Genomic DNA, 18,346 nt, shown 5'->3' on the forward strand with positions numbered 1-18,346 from the left:
CCAGCTGAAACAGCATATGGATTCTCCAACAGCTTCCTTCCGTCAAAAGGAACATTTCCATGAAAGTACCTTTACAGCCTAGAATATCCGTCGCTATCAAAAAGTGTTCTAAGTGGCTATTAAGAAATCAGTAACTTTGCCTAAATGTAGAGCAATCAGAACCATTTTTAAAGCTTTGAAAGTTTGTTCTAACCTCTCTCCTTCTTTTGCCAAGATTAGAGGGAATCAAGAAAATAAGCAGTTTGGAGATGAATAATACTAAAGTGTCCGGTGGCGGTATCCTCTGAGATATAAGTCAGCACTACATTTGGAGGTGAATGCACTGTACAGTAAGTAGCTCTGCACCTTGGGGGCAATTTTTGAATTTGTAACTATTATGATTAATTGGGGAAAATAGGATGCCATAATCACAGAACACCACTCTCCTTAAAAAGATAAATAAATAAAAATAAAAACTCTCAGGTGGGAAGTTGAACCAGCCCCATTGGTCTGTGTGGGACATGCCATCAGATGCACCCATGCAAGGCCCATCATTTTTAATTACTTTTCTCTACCATATTCCTCATTTCCACATCCTTTCTCTATAGCCACATAGCCAGTTTCCCCAAGGTGCTTGATGTATGCTCTTGGGTATGAGTAGATCCCCGTAAAATACATATTTGGTTTGTGTGTGCTAACTTTCATAAATGTCATTGTAGTATATAGATTTTGTTCTGTGTCTTACTTTTGGGGCAACATGATGTTTTTAAGATCTACGGGTGTTGCTCTCTGTGCATCTAATACATTGTTTCTAGTTGCTACTATAGGAGTCTTTGGTGTGTGTCCAACACTTTCTCTTTATCACTCCCTTAGTCTGGACACTCTGGTGGCTTCATACCCCACTACAACAGGCAACACTGTGGCGAATATCCTTATGCACACCTTTTCACAACTCTGTAAGAGATTTTCCTGAGGATATGGGTGTAGGAATAAAATCGTCTTCATCATCTATGATTTCTTGGAGAGACAGGCCAGTTTACTCTCCCACCAACAGTATATATGACTTCCTGTTTCCCTACAGTTCCATTAATATTCGATAGTATCTTTATTTTTAATTTTTGATAACTTAAAGAGCAGACAGTGGTATCTCATTGTTTTAATAACCATGCGACTTTGGAATACCCTTTTGGTAGGAGGCTGAGTAATTTTTGCTTGCGTGAGGGTAGTTACATGTCAGGCAGGAGCATGTTGCTTCAGAGTTTGAGGATGGGGAAGACAGCGTGGGTGAATGCTGAACTGAAAGGGGCACTGTGGCAGATACTGTGCATGCTTAGCTTAGAGCCTGTTTTATCAGCCTTCCCAATGATTCTATGATATATATATATATATATCCTTTAATAAACCCCTTGCTGCTTTAAATGGTTCAAGGGGATTCTGTTGCTGGCAACTCAGAAGGCAGGCCTATGCAGTAATTGGTCCCATAAGTAGTCGCGAACGTGAGAGGAATGAAATGGAACCTAGGGCTGGCTATTCAGATAGGTTGGATTTGAGGACAATGGGGATCTGGCTCCCATTATAGGTCTGGAAACTGCAGGCTTTTATCAGTGGACTTTTATTTCTTCATATACATTTTGGAGTGCATTTGATGAGAGCCTCAAAAATACCACTGGATTTTTATTAAAATCATATGGATTAATAGAATGATTTTTGTATAGTTGACATCAGGACACTATTACGTTGTCCATCAGCAACATGATCTGGTTCTCTACTTAGGCTTCCTTCTACATCCTTTAACAGTATTTTTAAAATTTCTCCATTAAAGTTTTGTGGACTTTTGTAGATGACTTCCATTTCTGGATGAGGTCCATTCCTCTTCTGGCACAGTAACAGTCCTGCCTTGATAACCAGGAAATTATGACCTGTGTTTTAATTTTAACCATTATAACCACATTATAAAACCACTATGAAATAGAAAGGAAATGGCAGATGGGAAAAAGAAAATTATTATCTATAAATATATACTTTACAGCACTTTATAAGCTTTGTGAATGATGCCTGGATTTCTATTACATATTACAGATGGTTATTACTGCTATAAAGAAATAGTATGGTTCTCTTTAAAAGTTGATTTGTACTAGGGAAGCTTGCAAAACTCTTGTTAGTTCTAACAGTGTCTCAGTTGATTCAGCTTTTTTTACTGATCATATTTTCAAATAATGACTTTCTTTCCTTTCAATCTTTTTTTTGTTGCTTTTTTTATTAGAGCAATTGTAGGTTTAGAGAAAAATCACACAGAAAGTATAGAGTTCCCATATACTCCTGTGTCATACACACAATTTTCTCTATTATTGCTATTTTACATTAGTGTGGTATCTTTGTTGCAACTGATGAAACAATGTTATTATAATTATATACTATTATCTATGGTTTACGTTAGGGTTCACTTTTTGTGTTACATAGTTCTGCGGTGGGTTTTGTGTGTGTGTGCAGTAACTTATATACAACCTAACATTTCTTTTTTTAATCCCTTTTCAAACATACAATTCAGTGGTGTTCATTAAATTTCTAAAGTTATGCTTCCATCGCCACCATCCATTGCTAAAATTTTCCATCATCCCAAACAAAAAAAACCCTTACCAATGAAATGTTAACTCCCCATTACCCTCCTCCAACAAGCCCTTGCTAACCTGTATGCTAGTTTCTGCCTCTATGAATTGACACGTTTTCCTTATTTCATATAAGCAAATACTTATATCATGTAGTATTTGTCCTATTATGTCTGGCTTATTTCACTCGACATGTCTGTTCAGTGTTCGTCCATGTTGTAGCATGCATCAGAACCACATCTCTTTTTACAGCCTTTTAGTATCCCACTGTATGTATATGTCACGTTTTGTTTACTCATTCTTCTGTTGATGGGCATGTGCTGGTCTGAATCTGTGGTGGACCCCAGAAAAGCCATGCCCATTGGTCCTCATTCAGTATTGCTGGGTGGGGAGCAGCAATCAAAATGTTTGATTATTTCCATGAAGATGTGACCCAACCAATTGTGGGTGGTAACTTTTGATTAGATGATTTCCATGGAGGTGTGTCTCCACCCACTGAAGGTGGAGTTGCTTGCTGGAATCCTTTAAAAGAGGAAACATTTTGGAGAGAGTCCCTTTTTTTGTAGAGCCACGTGAAAGCCAGCAGATGCCGCCATGTTCACCATGTGCCCTTCCAGCTGAGAGAGAAACGTTGAATGTCGCTGGCCTTCTTGAACCAAGGTATCTTTCCCTGGATGCCTTAAATTGGAAATTTCTGTAGACTTGAGCAACTTATTAAATTCCCTTTTTTAAAAGCCATTCCGTTTCTGGTATGTTGCATTCCGGGAGCCAGCAAACTAGAACAGGGCATATATGGGTTGTCACCACTTTTTGCAACTGTGGATAATACCTCCATGAACATCGGTGTGCAAATATCTGCTCAACTCCCTACTTTCAATTCTTTGGGGTATGTATTGAGAAGTGAGTTTTCTAGGTTATATGGTCAATTTATACTTAACTTTCTCAGGAATCATCAAACTGTTTTCCACAGCAGCTGCACCATTTTACTTTCCCACCAATACTGTACAAGTGTCCCTATTCCTCCACATCCTTTCCAACACAAGGTATTTTCTGTTGAAATGATATCTCTTTGTGGTTGATGATGTTGAGCATCTTTTGATGTATTTATTTGTATTTATTGGCCATGTGCATATCTTCTTTGGAGAAATATCTATTCAAGTCTTTTTCCTATTTCTAATTGGATTGTTTGTCTTTTCGTTGTTGAGTTGTAGGAGTTCTTTATATATTCTGGATATTAAACCTTTATCAGATATACAGTTTCCAATTATTTTCTCACATTATATAGGCTGTCATTTTAATTTCTTAATAAACTTTGATGTACAAAAATTTTATATTTTGATGAAACTCCATAAATCTATTTTTTGTTTTATTAGTCATGTTTTTGGTGTGAAGTTTAAGACACCACCATCTTAAAAAAAAAGGTCCTAAAGATGTTTTCCTGTGTTTTCTTCTAACAGTTTTATAGTTTTAGTTATTACACTTAGATCGTTAAGCCATTTTGAGTTTTCTTTTTTCCTATGGTTTGAGGTAAGGGTCTATCTTCATTCTTTTGCATATGGGCATCCAGCTCTCCAAGCAGCATTTGTTGAAGAGACCGTTCTTTCCCCACTGAGTGGACTTAGCACTTTGTCAAAGATCAGTTTGACCAAAGGCATGAAACTTTATTTCTGAACTCTAAATTCTTTTCCTTTGGTCCATATGCCTGTCCGTGCCAGTAGCACACTGTTTTGATCACTGTGGCTTTGAAATAAGTTTTAAAATCAGAAAGTGTGAGTCCGAAAGGCTTATTCTTCTTTTTCGAGAAGGTTTTGGGTATTTAGGACTACCTACCTTTCCATATGAATTTGATGATTGGTTTTTCCACTTCTACAAAGAAGTCTGTTGGAACTTTTATTGGAATTGTGTTCACCTCTATATTGTTTTTGGTAGAATTGACATCTAAACAATATTTACTCTTCCAATCCATGAACACTGAATATCTTTCCACTTTTTTGGCCTTCTTTAATGTCTTTCATCAATATTTTGCAGTTTTCCATGTACAGCTCCTTCACATCCTTGGGTAAATTTATTCCTATTTATTTGATTATTTTAGTTTCTAATTTAAATGAATTTTTTTCTTTATTTCCTGTTTGGATTTTTCATCATTAGGGTATAGGAGCACAACTAATTTTTCAATGTTGATCCTATACCCGGCCACCTTGCTGAATTTCATTGTAAGCTCTAGGAGTTTTCTTGAGGATTTTTCAGGGTTATTTCTATATAGGATCAATTAATCTGAAAATAGGGAGCTTTATATCTTTATTTCTAATTTAGATACTTTTCATCTCTTTTTCTTGCTTAACTGCTCTGGCAAGAACTTCCAGTACAATGTTGAAAAATTGGGTGATGGTGAACATCTTTGACTTGGTCCTAATTTTAGAAGGAAATCTTTCAGTCTTTCAACATTGAATATGATGTCAGTTGTTGGTTTTCCTAGTACCCTTTATGATGTTAAGATGTTTTCTTCTATTCCCAGTTTTCTGAGTGTTTTTATCAAGAAGGTGTGCTATATTTTGTCAAGACTTCTTTTTTTACATAAATTGAGGTGATCATGTGGGTTTCGCCTAGTTCTATTCATGTGGTATATTACGTTAGTTGATTTTCTTATGTTGAATCACCTCTGCATTCCCAAGGTAAACATCACTTGGTCAGGGTATATAATTCTTTTAACATGTTGTTCAGTTTGGTTTTCTAGTATTTTTTTTGAGGATTTTTTGCATCTATATCCATAGGGAATCTTGGTCTGCAATTTTCTTTTCTTGTGATATCATTGTCTGGCTTTAGTGTTAGGGTGATGCTGGCCTCATAGAATGAATTGGGAAATGTTTTGGTTTCCTAGAGTGCTCAAGAAAATACCATGAAACTGCTCAGCTCAAACAATGGAAGTTACTTGCTTGTAGTTTTGAGGTTGGAAAAATTTCCAAATCAAGGTAATGCTTTTTCCCCAAACTGTGGTGTTCTGGCATTGGCTGCTGGTGATCCTTGGTTTCTCTGTCACATGGCAAGACACATGGTGGCATCTTTTGTCCTCTTTCTTCTCTTCTGCATTCCATTTCAGCTTCTCGCTTCCCTGTGGCTTTCTCTCTCTCATGTCTGAATTCATTTCACTTATAAAGGACTACAGTATTGGAATTAAGACCCATCCTGATTGGGCTGGGCCACACACACCTTAACTGAAGTAACTTCATCAAAAGTTCCTATTTACAATGGGTTCACACCCACAGGAATGGATTAACTTAAGAACCTGCTTTTCTGCATTCAAATCACCAGAGGAAGTATTCCCTCCTCTTCAGTTTTTGGAAGAGTTGCGCAGTATTGTTGTTAATTCTTCTTTAATGTTTGGTAGAATTCACCAGCAAAGTTGCCTAATTCTGGGCTTTTCTTTGTTGAGAGGTTTTCTATTACTGACTCAATTGGTCTTGGTATTGGTCTGTTAAGATCTTTTATTTTTTCTTGAATCACTATATGTACTTTGTGAGCTTCTAAGAATTTGACCATTTCATCTAGGTTATAGAATTTTGTGGTATGCAATTGTTTGCAGCATCCTCTTATGATCCTTTAATTTCTGTGGGGTCATTAGGAGTGTCCCCCTTTCATACCAGACATTTGTTATTTTAATCTTCACTCTTTTTTTTCTTTGTCAGTCTAGCTAAGTGTTTGTTGATCTTATTGGCCATTTCAGAGAATCAACGTTTGGTTTCATTAAGATTGTTTTTTGTTCTCTATTTACCTATGTTCTAAACTTTATTTCCTTATTTCTACTCATTTTGGGTTTAGTTTGCTCATCTTTTTCTAGTTCCTCCAGGTGTAATGTTAGATCGAGGATTTGAGCTCTTCTTTTTTTTTTTTTTTTAAGTCTCTTACTATTTTTGTTGAAACATTTATAACTCCCTTCAATTTTGCCAATGTCTGTCTTATGTACTTTGGAGCTCCTTGATTGGGAGCATATATATTTATGATTATTTCTCCTTTGTGAATTGTACCTTTTATTAATATATAGTGTCCTTCTTTGTCTCTTATGATGACTTTACATTTAAAGTTTATTTTGTCTGATATTAATATAGCTACTCCTGCTTTCTTCTGATTGCAACTTGTGTGGAAAGTCTTTTTCCATCCTTTCACTTTTAATCTATTTGTATCCTTGTGTCTAAGATGAATCTCTCATAAGTAGCATATCGCTGGATTATATTTCTTGATCCATTCTGCCAATCTGTATCTTTTAATTGGTAAGTTTAGTGTGTTAACATTCAAAGTTATTATTGAAAAGATGTTTCTTGAATCCACCATCTTATCTTTTGGATTTTATTTGTCAGATCTATATATTCTTTCCTCTCTTTCTCTTTTTATACTTTAAGTTGCCCTTACTAGTACTCTTCAATTCTGTGCCCTCTTCCAGACTTCCCTCTCCTGTCTGTTTTTTTCAACTGGCAGAACTCCCTTTAGTATTTCTTGTAAGGCTGGTCTCTTGTTGACAAATTCTTTCAGGATTTGTTTGTCTGTGAAAATTTTAACCTCTCCCTCAGTTTTGAAGGACAATTTTGTAGGGTACAGAATTCATGGTTGGAAGTCTTTCTCTTTCAGGATCTTAAATAGATCCTACCACTGCCTTCTCACATCCATTGTGCCAATTGAGTAGTCTTATGTGGTCTTATGTGGTTACCCTTGTATGTAGTAGATTGTTTTTCTCTTGCTGCTTTCAGGATTTTCTTCTTCTCTTCAACATTTGACAGACTGATTAACATGTGTCTTAGGGAAAGCCTATTTGGATTTATTCTATTTGGAGTTCATTGAGATTCTTTGACTTCCATGTTAATGTCCTTTATAAGGGTTTGGGAGTTTACCCCATTATATCCTTACCTAGTCCTCCTAATCCTTTACTCTTTTCTTCTGGGACACCAAGATTGTTATATTTGTGCATTTTGTTTTGTCCATCATTTCCCTGAGATCCAATTCAAATTTTTCCATCTTTTTTGCCATTTGCTGTTTTTTTTTTTAACATGGGCAGGCACCAGGAACTGAACTGCCATTTGCTGTTTTGAGTGTTCAAAATCAGTTGTCCTGTTCTCTAATTTGCTCATTCTTCCTTCTACCTCTTCAAATTCGCTGTTGTGTGTCTCTAGTATGTTTTTTATATGGGCTACAGCATCTTTAATCTCTGTGATATCTGCTAATTTTCTATTTATTCTTTCAAATTCCTCTTTATTCTCTTGTAGTGTTTTCTTGATCTCCTTTCTGTCATTAGCCATTCCATTTATTTTATTTTGTAGAGTTATATTAACCTTTGATAGACATGTCTGTGTCTCCTCTGGTGTTTTAATTTGGTCATTAGGCTGAGCTATACCTGTCTTCATCGTGATATGCTTAGTGATCTTCTGCTGTCTTCATGGCATATAAGTATCATTTTTTGTGACTGTGCATTTTATTGGCTTTTCTTTTATTTTTAATTTTTTATTAATTAAAAAAATTACAAGAAAGACACAAACATTCCCAACACATGCTCATTCCACTCTACACATACACTCAGCAATTCACAATATCATCATAGTTGTATATTCATCATCATGATCATTTCCCAGAACATTTGCATCAATTCAGAAAAGGAAATAAAAAGACAACAGAAAAATAAAATGAAAACAGAAAAAAAAATTTTACATACCATACCCCTTACCCATCCCTTTCACTGATCATAAGCATTTCAAACTAAATTTATTTTAACATTTGTTCCCCCATTATTTATTTTTATTCCATATGTTTTACTCATCTGTCAATAAGGTAGATGAAAGGAGCATCAGACACAAGGTTTTCACAATCACACAGTTACATTGTGAAAGCTATATCATTATACAATCATCATCAAGAAACATAGCTATTGGAACCCAGCTCTACATTTTCAGGTAGTTCCCTCTAGCCTCTCCATTACATCTTGAATAACAAGGTGATATCTACTTAATGCATAAGAATAACCTCCAGGATAACCTCTCGACTCTGTTTGGAATCTCTCAGCCATTGACACTTTGTCTCATTTCACTCTTCCCCCTTTTGGTCAAGAAGGTTCCAAACAAAGTGGAGAGGTTATCTTGGAGGTTATTCTGTCTTACAGCTGCATAATATTCCATTTTATGTATATGCCACAGTTTGTTTAGCCAACCGTCTGTTGATGGACATTTTGGCTGTTTCCATCTCTTGGTAATTGTAAATAATGCTGCTATAAACATTGATGTGCAAATGTCTGTTTGTGTCCTTGCCCTCATGTCCTTTGAGTAGAGACAGCATATAGATGGGTCCTGTTTTTTAATCCATTCTGCCAGACTATGTCTTTTGATTGGGGAGTTTAATCCATTAACATTCAGTGTTATTACTGCATGGGTAGTACTTTCTTCTACTATTTTGCTTTCTGGATTTTATGTGTCATATCTAATTTTCCTTCTTTTTACCTTTATCATAGTCTTCCTTTCTACACTGTTCTCCACATCGCTCTCTTCTGTCTTTGTATCTGTCTCTAGTGCTTCCTTTAGTATTTCGTGCAGAGCTGGTCTCTGGGTCACAAATTCTCTCAGTGATTTTTTGTCTGAAAATGTTTTAATTTCTCCCTCATTTTTGGAGGACAGTTTTGCTGGGTATAGAATTCTTGGTTGGCAGTTTTTCTCTTTTAATAATTTAAATATATCATCCCACTGTCTTCTTGCCTCCATGGTTTCTGCTGAGAAATCTATGCATAATCTTATTGGGCTTCCCTTGTATTTGATGGATTGCTTTTCTCTTGCTGCTTTCAAGATTCTCTCTTTCTCTTTGACCTCTGACACTCTGATTAGTAAATGTCTTGGAGTACGTCTATTTGGATCTATTCTCCTTGGGGTACGCTGCACTTCTCGGATCTGTAATTTTAAGTCTTTCATAAGAGTTGGAAAATTTTCAGTGATAATATCCTCCATTAGTTCTTCTCCTCCTTTTCCCTTCTCTTTTCCTTCTGGGACACCCACAACACATATATTCGTGCGCTTCATATTGTCTTTCAATTCCCTGAGTCCCTGCTTGTATTTTTCCATTTTTTTCCCATAGTTTCTGTTTCTTGCCGGATTTCAGATGTTCCGTCCTCCAGTTCACTAATCCTATGTTCTGTCTCTCGAAATCTACCATTGTAGGTTTCTATTGTTTTTTTCATCTCTTCTACCTTGCCTTTCATTCCCATAAGTTCTGTGATTTGTTTTTTCAGACTTTCAATTTCTTCTTTTTGTTCATTCCTTGCCTTCTTTATATCCTCCCTCAATTCATTGATTTGATTTTTGATGAGGTTCTCTATGTCTGTTTGTATATTCTGAATTAATTGTTTCAGTTCCTGTATCTCATTTGAATTGTAGGTTTGTTCCTTTGACTGGGCCATATCTTCAATTTTCCTAATGTGATTTGTTATTTTTTGCTGGCATCTCGGCATTTAATGACCTTAATTAGTTTATTCTGGAGATTGCTTTCACTTCTTTTACCTAGGGTTTTCTTACTGGATGAATTTGTTGTCTATCTGTTCTTTGACATTCAGTTCAGCTTTATCTGGACCTCTAGGTTAAGGTTTGTTTAACAAAGGAGAATTTTTCAGTTCTTGTTTTCTTGTTTCTTGCCTTGCTTGTATGGTGCCTCCCCCCCCCCACCTTAGGAGGGTCTACTTAGGTATTATAGACCCCAGACAGATTTTCCCACACCAAACTGGCCTCCTATCAGGAGGAAAGAGTCACCTGCGTCGGTTTTCCCTGAGGGTGAGATCCAGCAGGTTGAAAGACTTTCCTGTGAAGTCTCTGAACTCTGTTTTTCTTATCCTGCCCAGTATGTGGCGCTTATCTGCCTGCAGGTCCCACCAGCATAAGATGATGCCGCACCTTTAACTTTTGCAGATTCTCCCTGGGTTCTGGGGGGGCTCGCAGCTGTCCAGCTGGTCCAGACTGGGGTACTCTGTGTGTCCGGTCCCTGACATGGCCCCAGGAGCTGTTCTGTACTGTGTCTGGTTATTTTCTGGAGGACGAACTAAAATGCGCACATTGTTAAGCCGCCATCTTGACCTGGAAGAACTCGGCATATACGTATCTTGATTGGTTTACTTTGGAAGTTGATTTCCTTCAGTAGTCTAGAGCCCTGTATTTGCGGGATGGTTGTGGAGCAGAATGTAGGGTGCTGAGTGAGGCACAACAGTGCAGTGATGCATTGCAGTGCAGTTATAGGTGCAGGTTGGGGATGCTGTGCTGGTACTTATGAGGATGGGTCCCCAGCGGCCCATATGGTTGTGCAGATGCATAGGTCTGGGGGGCGGGGCCTCTTCTTTTTAAATGTAAGCATTTAGACTACAGATTACTCTTTGGCTACTGCCTTCTTTATGTCATTTAAGTTTTGATATGCTGCGTTTTCCTTTTCATTCATCTGAAGATATTTCCTGATTTCCTTTTTGATTTCCTCTTTGATACACTGATTATTTAAGAATGTGTTGTTTAACTTCCATATATTTGCGAATTTTCCAGTTCTCCCTATGTAATTGATTCCTAGCTTCATTCCACTGTGGTCCGAGAAAATGTTTTGTATAATTTCAATCTTATTAAATTTATTAAGACTTTTTTGTGACCTTGTTTGTAGTCTATCCTGGAGAATAACACACATATTCTTCAGAAGAATGCTTATGTTGCAGTTTTGGGGTAGAGATTTTTGTATATGTCTGTTAGTTCTAGTTCATTTACAGTAATCTACAAATTCTCCATTTCTTATTTACCTATTAATCTTCTGTCTAGATGTTCTATCCATTGATGACAGTGATGTACTGAACTCTCCAATTACTATTGCAGAGCTGTCTACTTCTCCCATTTGTTTTGTGATATTTTTACCTCATGTGTTTTGGGGCACTGTGGTCAGGTACGTAAATGTTTATGATTGTTATTTCTTCTTGGTTATTGACACTTTTATTTAATTAATATAGCTGTCCTTCTTTTTATCTCCTGCATCAGTTTTTGACTTAAGATCTTTTTTGTCTGATATTAGCATAACTACTCTGGCTCTCTTTTTGTTACTATTTGCATGGAATCTTTTTTCCATCCTTTTACTTCCAATCTATTTGTGTCATTTGGTCTAAAGCGAGTATCTTATAAATATATTTTGGCTTAACTTTTTAATTCACTCTGTCAATCTTTGTAATTGGATTGGATAGTTTCAACTATTTACATTCAATAAAATTACTGATAAGGCAGGACTTATTTCAGGTATTTTGCCCTTTGTTTCTTTTTCATATCTTTTTATCCCTCTTTTCCTTTATTTCAGTCCTTTTTTGTAGCTGATTGTGATGTAACTGAAATCTTTCTCATTACAGTCTGTAAAAATTTTAAATACATTCTTTGTGGTTTATTTAGCCTGGTTGTGTTATACACACCAGGCTATGACTTACTAGTTTGAAAAGATACTAGCTTAACTTTAAAAACATACACAGTCTTTGCTTCTATACCACTCAGTTTTCTCTATGCTGTTTTATCACACATTACCTCTTTTTATGTTTTGCATGTCCATAATGTGTAAATATTATTATCTGTTATTCAATTGTATTATAAATTTTATAGGAAATAGAGAATTGAGTTACATACTGAAGATACCATACTATTGGATTTTGCATTTATCCATGTAATTACCTTTTCTGGAGATCTTCATTTCATCATACTGCTCCAAGATACTATCTCTTGTCCTTTCCTTCTAACTTGAGAGCAGGTCTCTTCATGATGAACTCTGATGGTTTTTATTTCACCATGAATGTCTTAAACTTTTCATCATTTTTCAAGGACAATTTTGCCAGATAAATAATTTTTGGCTAGTAGTTTCTCTCTTTTAGTACCTTAAATATGTCATATCATTGTCTGCTTGCCACCTTGTTTTCAGATGTGAGATCAGCTCTTAGTTTTCTTGAGGATCACTTGTTTGTGATGAATCATTTTTCTCTTGCTGGGTTCAGAGTTCTTTCTGTCTTTGGCATTCAATATTTTTATTACGCTGTGGTATTACACCGTGGTATTGGAGTAACTTTACTAGGGTATACCCTGTTTGGAGTTTGTTGCACTTCTTCGACATATTTAATGTAAATATTTGTATGGTTTGTAAGATTTAGGAAATTTTTGGACATTATTTTTCAGCTATTCCTTCTGCCCTTTTTCCTTCTCCTCTCCTTCTGGGACTCCCATAATGCTTATGTTGGTACATTTAATGTTTCCTCACAGGTCCTGTAGTCTCTGTTCACTTTTTTCATTCTTTTCTCTACCTGCAATTCCAACTATATGATTTCAATTGTCCTCTTCTAGTTCACTGACTTTTTCTTTCGCCTGCTCCCATCTGCTGTTGAATGCCTTTGTGTGCTGTTAATTTCCATTGTCATGCTTTTCATCTTCATAAGTTCTGTTGTGTTCTTTTTAAAACTTTTTAATTTTTCTTTTTGTTCACACATTGTCTTCTTTATATCCTTTAGTTCTATGTCCAAATTTAATTTATTTCTATCCATATATTTTTTTCAGTTCCTTGAATTGATTTAGGAGATTTAACTGAGCATCTTTTATTAGTAGTTCTGTGTGTCCTCTGAAGTTCTAATTTGTTCCCTTGACTAAGCCATCTCTTCCTATAACTTTGTATGGCTTGAGATCTTTTGTTTGATGCCTGGGCATTTGATTGTTTTCATATGCTAAATCTGAAAGTCAGTTTTTCTCTCTTGCATAGGCTTTTTTTTTTTTTTTTTTTTACGTGGGCAGGCTCTGGGAATTGAATCAGGTCTCCAGCGTGGCAGGTGAAAATTCTGCCACTGAGCCACTGTCACACCACACCCTCATGTATAGGTTTTTACTGTAGACTGGCTGTGTGCTGAGATTTGTCGTCAGTGCTTGGTTCAGTTTATACTGAGCCATTAGAGCAGACCATGTTTAATAGTTTGGATTTTCTCAGGCCATTCTGCCCCTGCCTTTTGCCCTGAGCATGTGCAGTCACTGTTAATATCACCCTATTCTGTGTGTCTGTGTCTCCTCCAAAAGAAGACTTCTTTTCCTCTGTTCTCCTCCAGGAGTTCTGGGCTGGTCTTTTAGTTTTCATCTTTCTTTTTCCTTTTTCAATGGGCAGGCACCAGGAATCAAATTCGAGTCTCCAGCATGGCAGGCGAGAACACTGCCTGCTGAGCCACCGTGGCCCATCTTGGTCTCTTAGTTTTTAGACAGATTTTCCTCCCCAGCAACTACGATTCGATCCATGTCTATACTGTACCCTGGGTCATTTTTTCATGCCAGCTTTCAGCCCCTGGTCTGCCTTGCCTTACAGCAGAACAGTTTTCTCTTTTCCTGTGGCTTTTCTGACTCTGGTAACTTCTGTTTTAAAGGGTTCATGACCCACAAAACCAGAAAGGGCCAGTGTTCAAAAACATGATTTTTTAAAATTTAGTTGCACCAAGAATTAGGGATCGTGTTGGTAGTATGCAAATGGTCAGTAGTTCCATTGAGGGCCATTCTGAATTCCTGAAGACCACTTTGTATGCCCACACTCACCACTGGGATTCTGCCTTGGGATTATGTGGCTTTTGCACCCGAATGTTCATGAAATTCTAAGTTGCTGCCATGGGTAATCTTGTGGTCAGCAACCATAGGTAATTCTGTGGTCAGCAACCATGGCAGGCGGTGCTGCCACAAACTGCTGCAGCGTGTCTCTTAAACCACGTGGGACTAAACATAGGGGAGGGTCTAGACTGAGAGATCTGCGCTATTCATCTACCTCTTTTTTTTTTATGGTGACTCTCTTATTCTTCATTTCAACATTTGTGGAGTCTTTCTCCAGTCTCTATCATCCTCCAGAGTTCCAAGTAAATTGGATCTGCCTTTTTATTAGCTGTCTGTAAGGGGAAACATTCCTGGGGATGCATTTCGCTGCATTCTTGATGACCTCTCCTCCTTTCCAACCTTAACCTCTTATTCACTACACTGTCACATTGCATTGACAAGTACAATACTATGTTGAGCAGATTCAATGATAGAGAAAGCTAGTCTTACTCCCAGTTTTAAAGGGAATGTATGATAAGAGAAAGATGAAAGACCTGCCACTAATCCCTCCCTGCAACCTGCTCACCAGGGAAGCTCCTTGTACTACATAATTCTTTTTCAAGAGCTGTCTTCCCCACTTGCAGTTACTAATCCTTGGGATATGGCGTGGGGGAGAGGGAGGATTAGAGCTGGGGTCCAGTGTCAGCTAAATGGCCTTTACCTATTTTCCTCCTACGCCACCTGGACTGAAGGCTGACTTCATGCTACTCCCACTGATCTAGGCTTCTTTTGTCCGCCTCTAGCTATGACAGGGAAGACAAGGCCTTCCCCAGCTCCCACTCTCGTCTATGGGCCCTTGCCCCTTCCTTTCTAAGCTCTCATTATATCTGAACCCAGGAACTCAGCCAGCTTCTGTCTCTCCAAGGATTTCTCAGTTTTTCCAATATTTTCGCAGACCCATAGTTTTCTTTCTTGCTTCTGTGCTATCTCTAGTAGACAAGTAGAGACAAGTATCCATCAATCCCTTGGTAGAAGCTAAGGCGTACTCCCTTCAAGTTACATCTTGAATGTTTACCACATGGGACATTTGGCCAAGGATGTAAACAATAGAGACAAAACTTGGTTAACAATATAATATGGAGGTAGGCACAACCAGACTGAAGAGCATTATCCATGAGATACTGTGAGAGTGGCCCAAGACTAGAAAGGAGGCTGAGAGCTGGCCCATACCTCCTTATGCCTTGAACTAAAAAACAGATTTCCCTGAAAGTTAGTGTCACAAACTCTAAAAGGTGTATCTTGATCCTTTGCTTAGAGTGAGTGAGAACAGGGGAGATGATTGCAGCTGAATAAGAAACTGAATATCCCATTGCCATATATCTAAAATTTAACCTTTAGTCTAGGGAGACTAGAGGTTGTCAGATGGGGTAAGAGAAGGAAGGAAAGTAAAAACTGGAAGATCACAGAACAGAAAATCTGTGACCAGAGATCTTAACTCTTGAACACCAAAAACTGAGAGGGACACACTCATATGGCAAAGGAAAGAATTGTCTTAATAAATGCTATATAAGATAAAACCTGAAGTAAATAGACTGCCCATCTCACACCTGTTGCTTTATCTCCAAACATTAGTATCTGTTAAAGATAAATTGTCATAAGAAAAGAACTGATAATAGAATTGCATCTAAGTATTGGATGCAGGTGCAAATAAGGAAAAGAACATAAACAAAAGATGTATTTTTAAAACCTATACCACAAAGAGGAATTACTCAGAAAAAATGGAGACCTCATTGAGGAAACAGTTTATCATCTCAAAGCAATTACAAATAATGGTCCATTCTTTATAGAGACTTTTCTGTTAGAGTCCATTACTTTCCATAGCACCAAGCCCAGTTCTTTCTTGAGCCACATTTACTCCTACTTCAGGGGAAATACCTCCTTGCCTGGCTCTTGATGGAAATGTTGTTACTTCTTGTCCTAAATCCTCTGCCATTGCTCTCTCTTCTCTTGCCCAGGCTGCTTTGTCTTTCCCAGGTATGAGTCAGCCACCAATCCAAATGCAGGGTCACATCAGACTCTTGAAAGGGTTAAAGGGAGCTCACCTCCATCTCTCTCATCAATGACTATTAGAAGTAGAACAATTATCAAGTAAATACATTGTATGAAAAAGGAAACTATTTTCATGTAGAATTTTGAAACACTATAGCCAAAATATAGCCATAATTGTATGGGTCCAAAAAACCAGAAGGATACTTACATATCTATAAGCAAAAAGATATTTTTTCATTAGCATTTGCATTTAGCATTCTTAATATCCAATAAATCACATATTATATGAGTCTGCTAGTCTGTTTTTCACAATCAACATTCTTATTTTTCTGCACACTGATTAGAGATAGATTTATTTTAAGTCACAACTGGCGGAATGCAACCATGGTATATTGTTTTTATTCTGGGACTAAAAGACAAGTTTCTTATGAGTCTTAAATATGCTAACACTGGTAGAAAAATTATTCTGGACAGAAAAATATGACTGAAGAAGAGAGTGAGAAACCAGACTTTGGCAAACAGAGAAAGGCATCACAGAAAAGATCCAACGGTCATAATTCAGCTGCTCTTTCAGAGAGCTGTATAGGTTTTAATCCAATCAATGAATAAGTGCAACAGCTGCCTTGTAACCATGAGGCTAAGCAGAACAAAGAATATATAGCCAGACATGTGTTCCGATTCTTTGTTTGAAAATGTTTAAACACTGAAATTGTTAAGAAATTATAAGATGATATTCCCGACTTTTAGAATTGATTTCTGAGTGTTTTTGTTTCCTTGGCTGCTTTAAGCAAATATCGCAGAACAGGCTGGTTTAAACAGTGGGAACTTAATGAGTCACGGCTTTGAAGTTGGGAAAATGTCTGTCAAGGTATCATCAAGGCAATGCTTTCTCCCCAAGAACTGCCGTGTTCTGGAGCTAGTTGCTGGCAATCTTTGGTCCTTAGCTTGTCATGTGGCAAGGCCTGTGACAGCATCTCCTTGTCTCTCCCTTCTCTTCTGGGGTTCCTTTGATTTTTAGCTTCCAGCTGCTTCCTCTGTGGTTTTCTCTTTCTCTGTCTGAGTTTCATTTCACTTATATAGGACTCCAGTAATAGGATTAAGATCCATCCTGATTACAGTAGGCCACGCCTTAATGAAATAATCTCATCAAAAGTCCTACTTACAATGGATTCATAGCTGCAGTAATGGATTAAGTTCAACAGCATGTTTTGCTGGAATACACGCAATTCCAAACCACCACAACCAGGCTTTCATAATAGGTTTCATACTTACATATTATTTTAGGGTGGCTATTTATAACTGAACTTTATTTAGAACAAATCCTAAATGAAAATGTTCATTCAGTAATCATCAATCATTTAATGAATCCTTATTATGTTCCAGGCACTTGTTGGGCACCAGGAATAAAGAGATGCTGCATTCAAATGCTTCAGGAGGTAATAAATATGTGTATATAGATATAGATGATACAGGTAGAGAGAGAGAACTGATTTAGATATAGATACAGACATAGGCATGGATCTATAGATCGACAGTGTCATGAATTGAATTATGTAACGCCCAAGGATAGGTTGAAGTCCTAACTGCTGGTACCTATGAATGTGACCTTATTTGGAAATACGGTTATTGTAGATAGAATCAGATCAGTTAGAATAAGGTTGTACTAGAGCAGAGGGGTCCTTAATGCATTCACTGGTGTCCTTATGGAACAGGGGAGAAGGACGCAGATAGACAAAGGGGCGGAAGCTATGTGATGATCCAGCAGGCAGAGATTGAAGTGATGCATCTACAAGCCAAGGAAAGGTAAGGACTGACGGCAAACACTAAAAGCAAGGAAGAGGGCAAAGAAGGATTCTCTCCTACAGATTTCAGGTACACCATGGCCCTGCTGACACCTCGATTCTGGATGTTTAGCCTCTCGGACTATAAGACGATACAGTTTGTTGTTTTAAGCCAAACAGTTTGTGACACTTTGTTATGGCAGCTCTAGGAAACTAATATAGATAGATATGGGGTGGCAGCGGGAGGGGGGAATGTAAAAGCAAATTGGCAAAATCTAGAAATCCAAGTAAAGCATAAACAAAAACTTTTTGTAGTATTTGTGCAACTTTTCTGTAAGTTCAAAATTTATTTTTTTTGAAAAGTGCCAAAAAA

General features: G+C 37.3%; 1 long non-coding RNA gene across 1 annotated transcript; it reads left to right on the forward strand.

Moving 5' to 3' along the window:
- The first annotated feature begins 227 nt into the window (after positions 1-227).
- LOC143651196 (uncharacterized) lies at positions 228-17,994 on the forward strand. Its single transcript, XR_013159904.1, has 3 exons — positions 228-329; positions 17,576-17,628; positions 17,905-17,994. It is a non-coding gene; the product is annotated as an uncharacterized LOC143651196 (long non-coding RNA).
- Positions 17,995-18,346: the final 352 nt, after the last annotated feature.

Source organism: Tamandua tetradactyla, chromosome 12 (genome assembly GCF_023851605.1).
Source record: "Tamandua tetradactyla isolate mTamTet1 chromosome 12, mTamTet1.pri, whole genome shotgun sequence".
NCBI lineage: Eukaryota > Metazoa > Chordata > Mammalia > Pilosa > Myrmecophagidae > Tamandua > Tamandua tetradactyla.